Raw genomic sequence first — 20,473 nt, forward strand, 5'->3', positions numbered from 1 at the left:
TTGCTCAACGAATAGACTGATCTTCCCACAATGCCATGGGCAGGATGACCTCAGGGTGTAACCAGGGCAGCCTCATGTCTTTCAGTGTTGTCCTCATGGTGTACGTGGCTTGACACTAATCTTGACAAAATTCCTCAAGGCACGAAGAAAAAATTTGTAATGGAATATATTTAGCAAGCAAGCACACACACACCACCTCCACCATCAACAACAACAACAGCAACAAAACGTAACTTTTGTATTTCTGTCCCTTATCTTTCTCTCCAAATTAATCTTGAACTGCACTCTCCTTCCCTTTCTGAACATAGCACCCACTGATCATTTTTGGTTCCTTGATCTTCTTATTTGCCACAGGAATTTTGCACAAGCTGTTTGGAAACATTTTGATTTGCTTTCTCCATGACTATTCAACTTCTATTTATCTTTCAGACATCAGCTTGGGTGGCACCTTCTCAGGAAATCTGTGATACCTGAGTCCTTCCTCTCAGATTAGACCACATTCCCTGTCATCCACACTCACGGTTTTGTACCCCTGACACTTACAGCACTTATTATAGACATACTTTGCATATACTCATGTGATGAGTATTTGATTAATATTTGTCTTCCCGATAGGATGGTCACTTTCCAAGGAAAACAACTGTGTCTGTTTTCCTTCACCATGTTATTTTTAGAGCTTTGGACAGAATCTGGCACAGAGTAAGCACCCAATAATTATTTGTTAATTAAGTGGCTAAATGTGATATTGTGATTTAAAATAATATATATTTAGCCTTCATCCCCACTTCTGGCACAGAACTAAAACCCTTGGAATTTCCTAAGTGATGAAAGTGATAAAAATGTTTTTTGTTTTGTGAATGAGGTGACTTTTGGAAAGCCCCTAAAGATGGGGGCTGGTTGCCAGGGGAACCAACCAGTGATTAGAGAGTTGGAACTTTCAGTACCACCCACCTCCCCACCTCCAGGGAGTAGAGAGGGCCTGGAGATTGAGATCAGTCACCAATGGTCAATGATTTAATCAATCATGCCTATGTAATGAAGCCTCCATAAAAACCCAAAGGGAGAGGGTTCAGAGAGCTTCCTGATTGGTGAATAGTGGGGACGGGGGAGAGTGGCCCATATGAAGAGGGCATGGAAGCCCTTTCCCCATGCCTTGCCTTATGCATCTCTTCAATCTGGCTGTTCCTGGGTTATACCCTTTTATGATGAACTGGTGATCTAGTAAGTGAAAATGTTTCTCTGAGTTCTGTGAGCTGCTCTACCACTTAATCAAACCCAGAAAAGAAACAGGTTGTTGGAACCTCCAATTTACAGCCAGTAGGTCAGAAGCATGGGTGATAACCTGGGCTTGTGGCTGGCATCTGAAGTCTATGTGTGGAGGAGAGCTGGTGTCAAAGCATTGCTTGCTGACCATACTGAAAATAGGTGCTCATAATACAAAAGACTAAATAATAGTAATAATTATAATATAGAAGCTACTATTTATGAAGGGCCTAATAGCTGCCAGGCCTTATGCTAAGCCCTGTTTCTAATCCCTACATAAATCAATATGGTAGATTTTATTAACCCTTCATTTACAGATGAAAGAGTTGAATTTGAAATGACTTCTGTAAATTGGCCACATTCTCAGTTATTCAAACTGTGAGTTCTAGACCTGGAATTCAAACCCAGTTCAGCTTGACACTACAGGTTAGCCTTCTTCTATCATGACATGCTGCCTCTCCTTAATGTGCTACTTCTTGTCTAGCAAGTGATGCCCTGACTGTCTGTCAGGTGAATGGTGAGGATATGGTGAGTCATACCAAAATGACACCAATCATTAGTGTATAGGAATGCAAGAGATTTCCGTGCATTAATTTTGTACCCTGCTACTTTACGAAATTCATTGATTAGCTCTAGTAGTTTTCTGGTAGCATCTTTAGGATCCTCTATGTATAGTATCATGTCCTCTGCAAACAGTGACAGTTTTACTTCTTCTTTTCCTATTTGGATTCCTTTTACTTCTTTTTCTTCTCTGATTGCTGTGGCTAAAACTTCCAAAACTGTGTTGAATAATAGTGGTGAGAGTGGACAACCTTGTCTTGTTCCTGATCTTAGAGGAAACGGTTTCAGTTTTTCACCACAGAGAACGATGTTGGCTGTGGGTTTGTCATACTTGGCCTTGAATGGATAAAGAAGATGTGGCACATATATACAATGGAATATTACTCAGCCATAAAAAGAAACAAAATTTAGTTATTTGTAGTGAGGTAGATGGACCTAGGGTCTGTCATACCGAGTGAAGTAAGTCAGAAAAAGAAATACAAATACCGTATGCTAACACATATATATGGAATCTAAAAAAAAAAAATGGTTCTGAAGAACCTAGGGGAACATATATATGGAGGCTCTTTTTATACTTGAAGGAGATAAAGCTATATCTTTAACGAGTTCATTAGGACACTTGACACAGCCAAGGAAAGGTTCAATGAACTGGTAAATGGTCAGTATTAATTATATAAATAAAATTGGATATAAATGAAAGTGAACATAATAAATGGCTGTTGAACAGTTTATCCAAATGAAAATACAAAGTGAAACAAGGACCAAAAAAAAAAAAAATTACCCAAAAAGCATGGGACACTATCTGTCTTATATATATGTGATTGATGTAATTGGAATCACAGAAGGAGAAGAAAAATCCAGGATGCTCAGAGAACACCAAGCAACCTAAGTAAGGAAATGCTTATGTAGGATACACTGTCATGCACACACACACACACACACACACACACACACACATCCTTAAACCATCGTATTCAAAATTTTGAAATTGAAAGGTAAAGAGAAAAATACTGAAAGCAGAAAAAAAAAAGGGATCTGTTAGATAAAGAGGAACAGATACAAGAACTGAAGCCAACTTACAGTCAGAAACTACGGAAGCAAAAAAGAAAATCAAATCACACCCATAAAGTACTGAAAGAAAAACAAAACAAAGCAAAAACAAACAAAAACACTGTCAATAAAGACTTCTACACCCAGCCTATACCCCCAGAAATTCAATAATGAAGGAGAAATAAGGACTGTTTCAGACAAACAAAAATTAAGAGAATTCATTATCAACAAAACTGCACTAAAAGAAATGATAAAAAGTTCTTCAGGGAGAAGAAATATTATGCAAATCAGAAACTTGGATTTACACAAAATAGGACAATTGTCTAAAGTAAAACATGGTAACAATGTATTGTTTCTTCATACCATTTGTAGAAGTCAAATGTATGACAACAATTGTGTAAAGGATGGGAAGGCGAAATTTGCAGTATACTTTTGTAAGATCATGAAGGAAACTAAAAGAAATTCTTTGCAAACTTGTGATGGGCAATGATTTCTTAGGATACAAAAATCACAAAATAAAAAAAAAAGTTTATAAAGTAGACTTCATCAAAATTAAAAGCTGTTGCTCATTTTGGTTAACCAAGTGAGATAAGCCAGAGTCTGGGAGAAAATATTGGAAAACACATATTTAATAAAGGATACTCATACTATGTAAAGGACTCTCAAAACTCAGGAATAAGAAAAACACCCAATTTAAAAATGGGCAAAATATTTTAACAAACGTTCCACCAAAGAAGATAAAACAGTGACAAAGAGAGGATATGATAAGATCATCAATAACTAACAAAATATAAATTAAAATCACAATCAGACATAACTACATACTCATTAGAAAGGCTTAAAGAAACTAATAATAGGACATGCAGGTAAGGATATGGAACAAAGAGAATCCTCATGTACTGCCTGTAGGAATGAAAAATAGCACAGAAACATTGGAAATTTGGCAACCCCTTACTGAGCATACACTACTATAAAAAGACCCAGTAATTCTATACATGAATGTTTATATCCACTTTATTAATAATTATCAGATATTGGAAACAAACACTGAATACGTCCTTCAACTAGTGAATGGATAAACAAAATGTGGCACATCCTTACAATGGAATACTATTCAGCAATAATCAGGGGCATACTATTGATATGCTCAACAAAATGGATGAACCTCAAATGTTCTTAAGCCAGATTCCAAGTGCAAAATTATGGGGATAGAAATCAGGTCAGTGGGTAATTAGAGCTTGGGCTGTGGGAGAGGTTGTCTACAAAAAGACACTGGGAGGAACTTTGGGAGTGATGAAACTGTCCCACATCTTGATTATAGTGGTGCTACAGCTGATATATGTGCATTTGTCAAAACTTGAAAACTGTCCACTAAAAAGGAGAACTTGTAGTTGTGTAAATTATACTTAAATTTTAAAAAATGCCTTCTTTTCAAGCCTTTTAGGATTTTTATTTATCTTCTTTGTTTGATTGGTTTCTAGCTTAACTTCTCTGCTTGGAGAACATACTTGATATGATTTCAATACTTTGAAATTGATTGAGACTTTCTTTATGGCCCAGCATCCGGTCCATTTTGTTAAACGTTCCATTTGCACTTAAAATAAATGCACATTCTGTATTTATTGGATGCAGAACAATAGCAACAAAATAAGCCAAAATCTATGTGTCTAGTCGTTACCTTAACTAGTAAACACAGACCTAAACCTTTGGAATCCCGCCCCCTTCACCTTTGTGGCTTCAACTGTCTGATTCCTTAACAATGAGCACTGGCTTCTGTAGGTCCAGCTCAGACAAAATTAGAAACTCAATATGATTCTGTTTCTTTACTGCTCTTCATCCCTTTTGCCATTCCCATCTCCCTTTCCACCTCAGAATAAGAACCTATGATGTTGAAGTTCTTCTGAATCTAATTCATCAAGGAGAAATGAAAATGTGATCAATCAATGATCCCTGGTTTGTCTTGTAGCAAAGATATTTACGTTTAAATAAAAGTGCATAGAAATGGCAGTGTTTAACCCAAGGAGATACCTCATTTAAAGAGAGAAGCATGGTTTGGGTTTGAATTAAACTCACAACCCAGCTGCATAATTTACACTGTGTCACCTGAAACAATTTGCTCAGTCATCCTGTGATTCAATTTTTTTCCCCCGTAAAATGGAGATAATAATCCAGCCTGAATTACAGCATCATCGTGAGGATCTTAAGAGAGAATGCATTTAGTACATCTGTCTCCATGCAGCTAGAATACTCGTGAAGGGCTATGCTTAAAGTCACGATGGCTGGCATGAGGTTTCCAGTGGATTTTTTTGGGCTGCAATATTGACTGAGTTTGTAGGCTAATGTGTCTGCTAGAAGGGACTAGGAACCATCTCATGTGGTTTGACGGAAACTGGAGGAAAGAGACCCTCCCACCCACCAAAAACAAAAAAAAAATCTCATGTCATTCCCTCTTTGCTTGTGGTTGATTACTCATAAATGCTGGGCCAATTTGCAAAACTTCCATGGTGATGTTTGGAGATGGGGCCAGTAGCAGCAAACCCCACCCCCCAACCCCATAGAAGGTATTCCCCAGTCCCCTAATCTGCGAATATCTAGAAAAAAGGAGACCTTTTTTCTGAATAAAGACTAAGAGGAGATAATCTCAGAACCAAAATCCCCTTGGAGTTGGTCATGTAAACTCTATTTTATCTAAACAAATGTGATGTGAGCCCCTATTGTTTGCAAACCTGTGATAGGCCTTATCACATGCTTCTGCCTCTTAGTGCCTGGAACATACATCTAAAGGACTCGGTGAGATTATGATGATTTTGACTTTCCTTTGGTTCACTGAAACCTTGCTAAACTCTGTGCCAAGTTTCCAAGAGGAAGACTGGCAGCCATATCTGTAAACACAGGTGATGAGAAGGGGAGATGGCCATGGATAGAGTTGCTTCATCTTGAGTTCAAATTAGGAATAGATGGTAAGGGTCCATCCATTACATGTTTTCTGTCTTGGCTTTCATTATACTGAATGAGAAAAAAAAAATCAGAGAATGAAGGAGCATTTATTAAATTGCTTCTGAATGTCATTGTGCTAGGTAGAAAAGGAAGAAGAAGAGTACAGACTCCAAAATCATGCCTTCTAGGTTTTAATCCCCTCTTGGTCACTAAATAGCTACTTGACTTAACTTCCCTATGCCTTAGTTCCCTCCTTAATAAATTGGTGACAGTAGTGGTAGCTACCTTAAAATATATATTGTGAAGAGCACATGAGTTGTTATATGTAAAGGACACAGAATAGTGCCCGGCACATAGTAAGCACTAGGAGTGTTTGTTGTCACATAATTTCATCCAAACTTGACAATAACTTTATGTGGGAGAAACTTTTATCTATTTGATAAATGAAGAGACTGAGGCTCAGAGAGTTGAAATTGAAACAGGAGGGAAGGGGACAGGGCACAACCTTTGAAAGAATGACATAGTGCAAGGACCTGGCATAAACTGATTAGAACCAAAAGGTTCCAAGATGGTGGACATGTCGACTTCCATTAGACCTTGAGCCTCAGTATATGCTCACATCAGCAAGCTAAAAGACACACCCACAGGCGCCATGACAGTTCCAAGACTGACCATAAGGATCAAAAATTGGGTGTTGGCCCAATTCCTGGAAATCCCCGCCCCTTCCTAAAATAGCTGGAATACTCCTCCCACTCATTAGCCTATGAAATTACCCACTCCTATAAAAACTGACAACCCCATACCCTGGTGCTTTTCTCACCTTCTGAGATGGTCCACACTCTGTCTGTGGAGTGTGTTTCTCTCTAAATAAATCCACTTCTTACCTATCACTTTGTCTCTCACTGAATTCTTTCTGCAAGGAGACATCAAGAACCTGAGCTTCATTAAGTCCTGAAACCAGGTGTGTGAGCTCATTTGGAAGGCTGTGTGTTTTGGTCAGGTTCGAGTCCCTGCTGCGTGGGTTCAAGTCCCAGTCTGGGTTTTGGCTGGGTTCAAGTTCCGGTACATGGGTTCAAGTCCCAATCTGAGGTGCACAGTTTCAAAATGACTTGCCCAAAGCCATACCATCAACACATAGAAGAGTTGACTCTGAATTCAGTACAATATCATTCTATTTCCTTACCACGTTAGGACATTCCTGGGCACTAGTAGGTTGGAGTCACCACAAAGTATAGGAAGGATGCTGCCAGTGAGAATGGGCTGTCCTACAACAGGGCTGCCATCTTCTGGTTCTGACACTAACTGCTCCGGGGATCTCGGGTTGTCACTCGTCTTCTTGGACTCAATGTTCTTATCTAGTTAATGGGAATGGATGACTGGCATATATTAGGTACGCAAATCTCCTTTCCTTAGGACAAAGCTTAATTTTCTTCCTTCTTTCCTAGCTGGGGATGGGTAGAAAGTCATTCCAGCTCTCTGTCCTTCCTTAAAGCCATCAGGGCAGAAGGCACAAGAGGACAAGGAATGTGATAATACTATGCAAACCAAATATCTTTGGAGTTGTGATATTGTGATTTATAATAATAAATATATATTTGGTCTTTGATCATGTTCCTGGAAAAGAGCTCCTAAAGCCCTTGGAATTTCCTGTGATAAGAGTGATTAAAGTGTCTTTGTTATGTTAACGAGGTGACTTTTGTAAAGCCCTTTTGGTGACCTAAAGATGGGGGCTGTTTGCCAGGGGAATCAATCACATAATTTGCGAGCTGGGACTTTCAGTAACCAGTCCCACCCCCCAACCTCCAGGGAGGTCAGAGGGACTGGAGGTTGACTCAACTGCCAATGACCATTGATTTAATCAACCATGCCTATGTAATGAAGCCTCCATAAAACCCCCAAAGGACAGGGTTTGGAGAGTTTCTGGGTTGGTAAACACATGGGGTTCCAGGAGCAGTGGATAGGGCATGGAATCTCCACACACTTTCATACTCTGTCCCATCTGTATCTTCTGTCTGGCTGTTCCTGAGTTATATCCTTGTATAATAAACTGATGATCTAGTAAGTAAAATGTTTCTCTGAGTTCTGTGAGCGGCTCTAGCACATTAATCAAACCTGAGGAGGGCGTCTTGGGAACCTCTGATTTATAGCCAATTCATCAGAAACACAGATGACAACCTGGACTTGTGACTAGCATCTGAAGGGGGCGGGGCCAGGACTTGTAGGACTGCACACTCAACCTGTGACACATGATGCTATCTCTGGATAAATAGTATCAAAATTGATTTGAATTGTAGGACATCCATCTGGCATCTTAAGAATTGCTTGTTGCTAGGAGAACTCCCCCTCCCCCACCCATGTTGGAATTGGTCTCAGAACACAGAGGGTAGTAGCTGGTACTTTGGCCTGCTTCTAGGGGTCAGTGGCATCTCTGAAGAGAGTTCTATGTGGCAACTTCGTAGAACTTAGTATCTCCAATCTGTCAACCCTGGTTCCTTAATAACTTGTTCTAACTTTGCCTCTCTAAGTCCTCCAGGTCCAACAGACTACCCTCTTGAATTAACCTGGATCTAGCTAATTATTTTGAATTTAGTGGCTAATTTTCTTAAGGGGTGTTAATGGATTATTCATCTCTGGCAACTCCTGTGCCCACATCTGCTAAAATAAAACACGTGTATGGGGGTGTGTGTATGTGTGTGCACACATGCATACATGCAGTATTCTATTACATTTTGCCAAGGCTATAGCCTAAAACCAAGGTCTGTTTTTCCCCTCACCCTCAAAAAAGCATCAGGTTACCTTCTTTTGCCAACCAGCAATTACATTTCTGTGTGAAATATAAAAATCAAGTTCAATTACAGTAGGGAAATCATCAACATGTGCTAAAATTTACATGTTTCTAATTCAGCAGAACTAATAGTTCTCAGGTGCCAATGACATAATCTTAAGAAAGCTCTTTACCTTCCCTGCTGGAGACAGGAAGTAATAAGGTCGTGTCCCAGGCATTTGTAGAGAGAGGGTTGGATCTTGAAGCCTATAAGATGTGGTTTGAGGGACAAGGTAGTACTTTTCATGAGGGTGCTTTTACCTATGGCTCAGGGAAAAAAGAACACTATTGAAACTGGGTGATCTGAACTTTTAATATGAAGTTGATTAGCTGTGCCACACTGGGAAAGTCTAGGGTGATTATATAGTTTATCTTCCAAGCCAAGACACTTTTGAGAATAAAAGGTGGTTCTATTAATAACTACGCCAGGACAAAAGGGCATAAAACCATGACTGTCATTGACAACCTAGATGTATGTTTTTCCTACATATAACCTCCTACCACCCTTCCCATACCCTCTTATACCCCAAGCATCTGGCTTAAAATGCAAATCCAGGAAAGCTAAACCTACACAGATTTAGTAAAGCTGTCTGAGTACTGGGTATTCTGGGCAGGGGTAGAAGACCAGTTTTAACGCCAGTACATTTATAGTCCCGCATTTGCCCATGACCTTTCAAAGTAAAGTTAGGCACCCAGAGTGGTCACATTTCCTCTGAAGTATTTGGAATGTTGGCAACCAGACCCAAGCAATTTACTTGTGTTATTTGCATGGCCTTTGGTGGGGGAAGGAGGATGTTGGTATCTAGCAGAGGAATGTAGGAGACCATCAGAAATTTCCTGGTCTTGGCTGAAAATGGAGGGCCCCACTTGGGTTTCTGAAGCTCTAAACCACATTTTAGGTTTGCTGTGCATGGCACTTCCCCAGGGGTCAGGAGTCTTGTATTACCAGAGTTCAGCAGTCAGGCCAGGAAAATCAATACCCCACTGCTAAAGGTTAAGAGTTTATCCAACTGAAAATAAATAAAATAAATAAATAAAGGTTTTGGCTTTTTCTGCAGGCCTCCAAGGTGACTGGGAACAGGCTTCATCCTTTGGGCTTCAGCTTTTAGGGTCTTGGCAGTGGAAGTGTACATCAGAAACAAAGACTTCTGAGAGAATCAGAGTCACAGACTCATGGAGTCTGGGCCTTTATATCACCTAATTTAACCTCTTTAATTGACAAATGAAAAAGCTGAGATCCAGGATAGAGGGTCTAGGAGCCCCGATCTGTTGCTGTACAATTTTGGAATGGTCTAGATATCAAGGTATTCTGGATCTCAGGACATACTCCCATAACATCTTAAAGGCAACAATACCCACCCCCTTCTCTGTCTCCCATCTAGCTCCTTTGTGTCCTTTGCAGAATGGTCATAAATCTCTTTCTTGGGTATTAATGAGACTCATTTCTGGAACTTTTGTTGGAACTGATAATAAAAGAGAACTTCTTTTCCCTTGGGGTAACTGAGAGAATAAATGTGAGTGGGGAGATGATGACAACCATCTTGCCATTAATATTATGCCAACGGGGAGGAAAGCTGAGACAAAAGAGGGAAGGAAATGAGACTGGAATCTAGCAACATTATTTGAGTTCATCCATACAGCCACGTAATGATTCACTAATCTTAAAATGTTTGGTTTAATTTGCCAACACATTCCCTTTCCAGTTTAAACCATTTTGAGTTGGGTTTTCTGTAACATAACCAAAAGAAACTTGCTGACACAGAAAGATGGTGATTTGCCCAAGGTCACATAGTAAATAAAATTTCCAGTACTTAGAAGCTTTTTTCTCAAGTAGAATTATTTTTCCTATATACTTCCATCTATCTATATAAATGGACAGCAAATGAGCTTACCCAAAGTTCACTGCCTGCACCTAAAGGAGAGTGCACACTCAGGTAGAAGGTACTTCCCTAAAGTGATGGTCCTTTCCTTCTTAAACTCTTCTTAGAAAGCAAGAGAATGAAGAAAAGAGCAAGGATAATTTTGCTTTCTTCCAAATCCAAATTGGATTATTCTGCCTAGTTATAATATAGGATACCACATTCTATAAGAATCTTGCAAAGGAATTCAATCTGCTTAGCTTGGAAGAGGAAAAACCCAGGAATCATTCACTGACTGAACATTTATCAAGCTCTGAATATGAGATGAGGGATAGCCATGTCCTAGCTATTCCCAGGGGGTAGAATTAGGGCTAAGGGTAGAAAAATATGGGAAGATGGATTTTGAATCAACAGTAAAATTATTTACCAACTAAAGCTGTCCAATAACTTTGAGATAAGTCATGATTTGTTTTGTTTAAGAGGAAATCCTCAATTAGATGGAAGTAAAATATTCATAATCTTTCAAAACTCTTCCCATTCTTTATAATTTCTTATTTTAGAATTCTAAGAGTTAGGTGGTAAATATTTCAGGACAGGCTAACAGGAAATTGGTGAGGGGTATATTGGGGTGGGTGTGACTCCTAGGCAGGCTGATTGGAAAATGATTTAGGCGGGACATAACCTTGCCTTCTACCTTGTATTCTGAAATTCTCCAATCTCCATTAAGTATCTATAATAGGTACTTTTCTCCTGAAGGGTCTCCAATAAACATTGCAGTTATTCTATCCTACGCAGTGTTCTTGAGTTTGATTTACATTAGCAGAGTAGCTGACAAAGATAAGAAACAAACAGAATGGCCATGAGTGGGAGAAACACTACTGGTGCATAGTGGAAAAAATACTGATTACTGTTCAGACAAACATGAGTTCAAATCCTGATTCATATACAAAGTGAAGCAAGTTGACCAACTAAAGGAACCTTTTTCTTTTTTTTTTACATTAGTAAAAATAGAACTAATACCTTTTTGTGTGTGAGGAATCTTTTAAAAATAAATATCATTAGTATAAACATATATAGAAAATATGGAAGCTAAACTTTTCCTTCAACACTAATTTTAACCCTTAGAGATAAATTCTTAACATGCTTTAATAATTTTCTTCCAATTTTTTATATGCATATAGATAGGCTTGATTTTTACAAAATTGGGATTATGTGTATTTTATTTTTTCTTTAGCTTTTTCATTTAAATCATATCAGAAGAATTTTCCAGGTCATGAGGTATTCTTTTTTTTTTTTTTAATTGAAGTATATAGCTGACTTACAATATTATATTAGTTTCAGGTGCAAAACATAGTGATTCAATATTTTTATAGATTATACTCCATATAAAGCTATTATAAAATACTGACAATATTCCCTGTGCTGCACATTACATCCTTGTATCTTATTTCATACTTATTAGTGTGTACCTCTTAATCCCCTTCACCTATCTTGCCCCTCCTCCCACCATTCACTGCACTGGCAACCACTAGTTTGCCCTCTGTATCTGTGAGCCTGTTTCTGTTTTGTTATATTCATTCACTTATTTTATTTTTAAGATTTCACATATAAGGGAAAACATACAGTTTTTATCTTTCTCTGACTTATTTCATTAAGCATAATACCCTCCAGGTCCATCCATGTTGTTGTAAATGGCAAAATTTTATTCTTTTTTAATAATTACATGTTATGTACATTAACACGTAATAGTATATGTTACATACATTAACATGTAATAGTACATGCCACATACATTAACATGTAACAGTACATGCTACATGCATTAACATGTAATAGTACATGTTATATATTAATATATTATGTAATATATATATCACATCTTTTTTTTTAAATTTTATTTTTGGCTGCATTGGATCTTCATTGCTGTGTGCGGGCTTTCTCTAGTTGCAGCGAGTGGATGCTACTCTTCATTGTGGTGAGTGGGCTTCTCACTGTGGTGGCTTCTCTTGTTGTGGAGCACGGGCTCTAGGCACGTGGGCTTCAGTAGTTGCAGCACGCGGGCTCAGCAGTTGTGGCATGTGGGTCCTAGAGAGTGCGGGCTTCAGTAGTTGTGGTGTGTGGGCTCAGGGGTTGCAGTGCAGGGGCTCTAGGGTGCATGGGCTTCAGTAGTTGTGGCACACATGTCAGTAGTTGTGGCTTGCAGGCTCTAGAGCACAAGCTCAGTAGTTGTGGTGCACAGGCTTAGCTGCTCCATGGCATGTGGGATTTTCCCAGACCAGGGATTGAACCCATGTCCCCTGCATTGGCAGGCAGATTCTTAACTATTGCACCACCAGGGAAGTCCCTCACATCTTCTTTATTCATTCATCTGTTGATGGACACTAAGGTTGCTTCCATATCTTGGCTATTGTAAATAATGCTGCTATGAACATTGGGGTGCATATATCTTTTTGAATTAGTGTTTTTGCTTTCTTTGGATATATATAGGAGCAGAACTGCTGGATCACATGGTAGTTCTATTTTTAATTTTTTGGGAAACTTCCATACGGTTTTCCAGAATGGCTGTACCAATTTACATTCCCACCAACAGTGTATTAGGGTTCCCTTTTCTCCACATCCTTGCCAACACTTGTTATTTCTTGTCTTTTGATGATAGTCATTCTGACAGGTGTGAGATGATATCTCATTGTGGTTTTGATTTGCATTTCCCTGATGATGAGTGATGTTTAGCATCTTTTCATGTGCCTGTTGGCCATCTTTTTTGAAAAATGCCTATTCAGGTCCTCTGCCCATATTTTAATTGGGTCTTTGGGGTCTTTTTTGATATTGAGTTGTATGAGTTATTTATTATATATAGTGGATATTAACCCCTTTTCAGACATAGCATTTGCAAATATCTTCTCTCATTCACTAGGTTGCCTTTTTCTTTTGTTGATGGTTTCCTTAACTATGTAAAAGCTTTTCAGTTTGATTAGGTCAGAATTATTTATTTTCACTTTTGTTTCCCTTGCCTGAGGAGACAGATCCAAAAACATATTTCTAAGACCTATATCAAAGAGCATACTCCCTATGTTTCCTTTTAGGAGTTTTATGGTTCCAGGTCTTACATTTAGGACTTAATCCATTTTGAGTTTATTTTTGCATTTGGTGGGAGAAAATGTTCTAATTTCATTCTTTTACATGTAGCTGTCCAGTTTTCCCAACAGCACTATTGAAGAGACTGTCTTTTCCCCATTTGTATATTCTTGCCTCCTTTGTAGTCGATTAATTGACCATGCATGTGTGGGTTTGTTTCTGGGCTCTCTATTTTGTTCCATTAATTTATGTGTTTGTTTTTGTGTCAGTACCATACTGTTTTGACTACTGTAGCTTTGTAGTACAATCTGAAGTCAGAGCATGTGATACTTCTAGCTTTGTTTTTTTATCTCAAGATTCTTTCGGCTATTGGGGGTCTTTTGTGGTTCCATAAAAATTTTAGAATTATTTGTTCTAGTTCTGTGAAAAAATGTCATGGGTGTTTTCATAGGGATTGCATTAAATCTGTAGATTGTTTTGGGTAGTATGGACATTTGAACAATATTAATTCTTCTGATCCATGAACACATGATATGATTAGGTATTCTTCAACAGCATGATTTAATGGGAATGTGAAATCTTAACATATATGTTCACTTTATTTTTACTTTTACAGTTTAGTTTCCTGATTTTTACTCATAAATAATGTTATAATGGACTTACATGTACATATATCATTATGTTCATCCATGATTATTCTAGGTTGAATTGATATATGTGTATGATTTCCAAGTTATGATTAAGTCTCCTTATATTTAATGACAAATTGTTTTTTAAAAAAAACATTTTAAAAACAATTTTTTTTAATCTGTAGATCTAGTAGGAGAGATGATGCTTTTCTACTATTAAGCCCTTTTACTTATCAACATGTTCTCTCCTTTTATCTCAGTCTTATTCAGTCCCTTTAAAAAAAGCTGTATAAGTATCTTTAATAAAGTTCTTGTACATCTTTCTTTACATTTTTTCCTAGGCATCTTCTCTTTATGAGTGTGATCTTTTTTCAGTTCTATTTCCTCTTTATGGGTGATATATGCAAATCAAATGCAACACATATTTGTTAACTGGTCAGATACATGACTCTTCTATGTGGGCAATAGTTTCCTCTTACAATCGTTTCTGTTCCTTTGTACTTTTAATATTAATTAGTTAAATAATAGATTAATTTGTTAAAAATTGATTCCCTTCTTCTCTAATGTTTATGGGACTATTCAGGCTTTTAAAATATTATGGAGTTAGCTCTGGCAATTTGAAATTGATAAGTTCATTGAAAAACACATTTAAATGTTCACAATTATTTATAAAAATCTTAAGGTTTTCCCTAATATTGTCTCATCTTTACTGTCCTCTGAAAGTATAGCTTTGTTTCCTTTTTCCGGTATTTCATTATTCCACCTCCATCTCTCACCTACTCCTTTCCCCCAGTGCCCAATAGTTCTTCCCAGAGCTTAGTCTATTTTTTCTCTTTTCAAAAAACCAAAATTTGCTTTTGTTAATTCTCTTTCTGTTTTTTGTCAGTTCATTAATTCATTAATTTCTACACTTATCATTACCTCCTTCCTCCACGTTTCTTTAGTTTTATTTTGCTATCCACTTCCCAATGTAGTTTCCATATATTTTCAACTGTATGACCAAATACGCATGCGTGTGCACATGTGCATGCATGCACACACACACACACACACACACACACACACACCTTCTTAATTTGTATGCTGGTTCATTTATTTTTTAAATTAAGGTGTGTATTTAAGGCTAAAATGTCCCTATAAATTTCAGTTTAATTACATCCCACTAGTTTTGATACATTTTGATGTTTTTTAAAACTTCTTTGGTGTTAATATTTTCTGACATACATATGACTTCTTCTCTGACCTGTAAGTTACTTAGGGATAGGCTTAAATTTCCAATCATATTATAATTTTATAATATTTGGATTTCTAAAATAGTTGCAGAGTGATCAGATAACATAATTTCAATAATACTAATGTATTAATGTGTGTTGAAGCTTCATCCATGGCCTAGCCCATAGTCAAATTTTGTAAATAGTTCAAGTGCATGTGAAGGGAAAGTGTCTTCTTGAACTCTTGTGTATAATGCTCTCTATATGCTCATTTAATTAAAAATTAAATTATGCTTTTTAAGTCTTCTGTATCTTTTATCATTATTTGGTTGCTTCCAAATGATTAAATTTAATTGGGATTCACTGAATATTTCATGGACTATAACTACCTCTATATCATGAGAATTTTATTTTCCTGAAATTTCCGATAACTCAATGGAAAACACAATGATCCTAGTTGAATTTTTAGCACTCCCACTCCATCCCCATCCCTGCCACCATTTCCCCAGGGTTTTTGGTCTGTTTAGACTTTTTAATTTTCTTAAGCATGCTTTGGCAATCTATATTTTTCATGAAAAATATTCTTTTCTTTGACATTAAAATTTGTTTGTGCGCTTCCCTGGTGGCGCAGTGGTTGAGAATCTGCCTGCCAATGCAGGGGACACGGGTTCGAGCCCTGGTCTGGGAAGATCCCACGTGCCGCGGAGCAACTAGGCCCGTGAGCCACAACTACTGAGCCTGCGCGTCTGGAGCCTGTGCTCTGCAACAAGAGAGGCCGCGATAATGAGAGGCCCGCGCACCGCGATGAAGAGTGGCCCCCGCTTGCTGCAACTGGAGAAAGCCATCACACAGAAACGAAGACCCAACACAGCCAAAAATATAAATTAATTAATTAATTAATTAAAAAAAATTTATTTGCATCTAGAGATGCATGAGATTCTTATTATTTATTTAATCTAATATCTGGTGTTGTATACCTTTTCAATTTTATTTAATATATGTGTGCTGTTGTCTTCTTCTCTTTCCCTCTCTCTCTTAGGTAGGGATATATATGTACATATATATGTATATTTATATATATGGCTTGCTTTGTTTTTATTTTAATTCATTAGTCTCTACTTTTATATACTTCCTCTTTCTCATTTCCTTTAAACTTGCTTCATTGTTGTTTTAATACTATTTTTTAATTTAAATACTTAGGTCATATTTTTATTCTTTCTTGTTCAATAAAAACATAGATGTGACTTAGCCTGAGAGAAGAGCTTTGGTTATAGACCTTAACTTTGAACTAGTAACACCCTCACTTTCATCATTTTCCAATTTTGCTCTTTCTGCCTTTAAAGAATTATTTGGAATACTTTAATGCCAACTTGTTTAAATTCTTATTAATGTCTATTCATACTATAGTGTGATCAGAAATATCTTATATGCCTTTTGGACAAACTATTTTAAAAATAGGTTGGACTACAATTTAGTGAACATGTCATAATTTTCTGGTACTCAACATATAGCCCCAAATAATCTTCTTAATCCAGCGCAGTAATCTTGCTCTTGCAATACAAACTTCTTACAGTCTCTGCTTCTGTGTCTTTACTTATGCTGGGTGAATTTCTCCAGGAATGTAGTCTCTCTCCATTCCCACTAAAAATTACCCATCTATTTGGGGCAATATAAAATGGAGTTTCTTTCTTCAATTATTTCCTGACTAAATCAATTGAATAAGATCTTTCTCACATTTGAGCAATTTGTTAATTACTAAATCTGATTATGACCTCTACCTTGTCTTATTTTATATATTTTGACTTGGTGAATTTTAATTTTCTTTAAGGCACAGTAAAATATAAGGAGTGGGAGGTGTTACATAATAAGTCCTCAGCTATTCGTTGAGTCAGAGCCAACACAGCTCAGATTATCTTTGTTCCTAAATGAGAATAACTTCCCCACAGTGTAATGCCTAGAATATATACCCTGGACTTGGTGGGTTTGGTAAGTTAAAATGGATTAATGCAAAATTATTCTCTACACAAGTGGAAACTTGCTGTTAATAATGAATAGGACTACTGGGCAAAGAGAAATTGAAGCCACCTGTTCTAAGTTACACTTTCACCTCCTCCTCTGTCTCTTTCTGGGTCTCAAAAACACCTCCTGTATCTCTGCTTCCTCTAATAGTAAACCCTCCCCTGGGAGAGTCAATTCTGAAGGCAATTTTCCAAGACCACTTGAAGAATTGGCCCTGGCTTCAGCTGCAACATGAAAGGGCATTTATTCTGGGACCTCAAAATGACGTTTGGAGGAGACTGCTGAACTTGATTCAGAAATAGATTCTATATTCATCAGTGTTATTGCTTCAGTTATAAATGTTAAACCTAATAATTTGGCTAAAAGAATGTGTGTATATGTGTGTGCATGTGCACACTCTGAGTTGGGTGTTGTTTTCATAAGTTTCTGGAGATATTTTGACACTTCCATATACAAGCTAGAAGTTTAGTGTTATGTCCTGAGTCACACATCTCTACAAGCAGCTGTTTGTTTTCTCATGCTAGATCATGTGCCAAAAATATAATACCTTGCATTCTAGAACCTTGCAATGCAATAAAATATTGAACTATACTTTGAAAAAAATTAGAAGTTTTATTCTGTATATGTACATACCAAGTTTAGCATCAATATATTTGATATTTTTGGTCAACTTTGACAAGTTTAGGCTAATTTTTTTGAGACATAGGAGAATAAGCAGAATTGGACTAGGTTAGGAAGAGTCTTACCTTCCAATCTAAGATTTTAGGATTTACACTTAGTATATAGTAGAACGAATCTCATAGGGTGACCATATATCATGTGCTGTCCAAAGTGGGACACTTTTGAGAGTGAAAGAAGAACTGCAAGTGTAAACCCATCTGTCTTGGGCAAAAAGTGGCATATGATCACTTTACATTCTGAGTGATAAGGGATCTAGATATTATTTCTGGGTATATCTGGGTTCTGGCCATATTTTTGCTGCATCTACGGAAGCTTGTATTCCAGGCAAGAAATGACAAATATTTGGCACTTATGATAATACTTCCCTTTCCTGGATTCATAGCATATGTCTTTCATCAATCATATTCGTTCACATTGATCTTTAGCAAAGATTGAACTTGCTACTTCTGTGCTCCAAAAATTTGCTATGACATAGCTTTTTTTTTTTTTTTTTTTTTTGGCAAAGGTTGAGAGGGACAGAGGTTCTTTCTTTGGTAATTAGAGGAGGATGAGGCAGAGTACGTCTGAAGTGGTTCAAATATCTCAGCCACAGCTCACCATTCAGTTAACAACATTATAGCAAGGAGCCCAGCAATTGGGCCTTACTTAAACAAGGATCAAAAGAAAAATGGGAACCAAATTACACTTTATTTAAAGCTAGGCAAATGCTTGACACTTTCTCTCTCTTAAAATGCAGAACTTCTTTGTAAAAAGATGAATTTACAAATTTTTTTAGGTTTAGAGGCACAAATGGGGCCTCCTCCTTCCCCCTGCTACATCCTAAATGGCCAAGCATCTATGCCAGTGCCAGTCTTTCCCAATCACAGGCAAAGCAGAGGGCTGGGCATGGTGAGGTGGGTCCTGTCAGATCTATTCACCACATAGAAAGGCACAAAGATGAAGATTTCCCCTTCCTTCAGATCTCTAAGGCACTGTATTACCATCTACTGGAAAATGTGACCCAAAGAATATCGTGGGCTCTGAACATTCAGGTTAAAGGGTCTTCTTACTATTGAGATGGAGGACTGATAATAAAGGTTAGAGAGAGGGCAGAATTAAGGTAGGTGTTCCCCAACACCAAGGGTAAAGTTATGAAATTGAGGGGAGGAGTATAAGTGTCTCTCTTCTCCAAGAAAGATATTGACTTTATTCTAAGCTCAGGCACATGTTGGGACTGTGACTGTTGCTAAATGATCCGACTGATCAATATCGGCTCAAAATCTGAAGAATACAGAGTCTACTGGTGTTGGGGCATTAGTGACCCCAGCTCTAAAGAATTCGAATCAGATGATCTTGGGGCAATTAGGTAGACTTCATATGAAAAAAAAAATACAAATGTTGAATTTGTTGATTACCATTAAATCCACTTGGTCTTTGTTAGTGTGGCATTAACACAATCTTGTTTGAATTTCAGTTATGTACCAGAATGTTTCTCCGCTCTGTAATGAAGGAGAGCCACTTCTGAAGCTTGGTGAAAGAGCTTCTATGAAAAGAATCAGTGCTGGTAATAAGGTCTGCTCGCCAACACGACAAATGGTAACAGAGAAGCACGATGGCCAGTATGGTTATCCTGAGACTTCACAGATTTGGATCAATGCATCAGACTGCTTTCTCTGACCCTGCTCTGCTGAGCCAGGATTGCTAAAGAATTGAATGCAGCTAAAGCCAAGAATCTGAGTGCCATTGGGCCATCACCACAATAAAGATTCCCTTCCTAATGAGCCCTCAATGTGATCCAGTAACTTTTTCTCCCTCTCTTCTGTACCCAGGGACTTTGTCCCTCCCCATAAACTCATTCTCTGAGTCAACTCATGGTGCCTTCTCTTTTAAGTGCTTGCCTTAGCAGCACGCCTTTCACCAGGGATGGAATGTGGGTTTCGTTTAACTGTGATCTATTGGCACTAGCTGTATAAAATAATAAAGTAAGAAAACCCCTGTGGCTATGTCTGGCCTAGATGTGAAAGTGCACACTAATTGGTTAATTAGAAAAGTCTGCTTAGAAATAAGAAGTAGTGTCACAAGTGCTGGGTATTGGCCATCCCTAGCCTGGACACATCAAATGACTCCTCTCCCCATCATAGGGAGCTCTGGCATAAACAAGTTGGGCTGCAGCCTCAGATATGCTGAAACGTGAACATGAGCAGCTGAGACTTTTTTTTTTTTTTAAAGATTTATTTATTTTTTATTGATTGATTGATTGCTATGTTGGGTCTTTGTTTCTGTGCTAGGGCTTTCTCTAGTTGTGGCAAGCGGGGGCCACTCTTCATCACGGTGCGCGGGCCTCTCACTATCGTGGCCTCTCTTGTTGTGGAGCACAGGCTCCAG

This window comes from Balaenoptera borealis, assembly GCF_965194805.1.
Source record: "Balaenoptera borealis genome assembly, chromosome: 16".
Taxonomy (NCBI): domain Eukaryota; kingdom Metazoa; phylum Chordata; class Mammalia; order Artiodactyla; family Balaenopteridae; genus Balaenoptera; species Balaenoptera borealis.